Source organism: Emydura macquarii, unplaced genomic scaffold, assembly GCF_026122565.2.
Source record: "Emydura macquarii macquarii isolate MOO-44397 ecotype Brisbane River unplaced genomic scaffold, CSIRO-AGI_Emac_v2 contig_1070, whole genome shotgun sequence".
Classification (NCBI taxonomy): domain Eukaryota; kingdom Metazoa; phylum Chordata; order Testudines; family Chelidae; genus Emydura; species Emydura macquarii.
Window position 1 is genome coordinate 50,130 of NW_027131207.1, and position 276 is coordinate 50,405.

Sequence of the window (276 nt, forward strand, 5' to 3'; positions counted from 1 at the left end):
TCTAGCCCCTTTTGTGTTAGTGAATCATTTTCAAACTAATTGTGATTTTCTCTGACTTTAGTTGTTTTTAAGAATTGTGAGAAAGTCAGGCCAGAGGGCCTCAAACGGGCATACCAGGGCCAGGGTGTGAGCCCAAGAATGCCAAAGCCTTTTTTCCTGCAAGCAGAGGAGAGATGATTGCAGGGCAATTAGAGACACCTGGACCCAATGAAGGGCTAGTCCAGGTGTACTTAAACCCTGCCTTCCCTGGGGGGAGGGGAAAGCACAAGAGAAGGA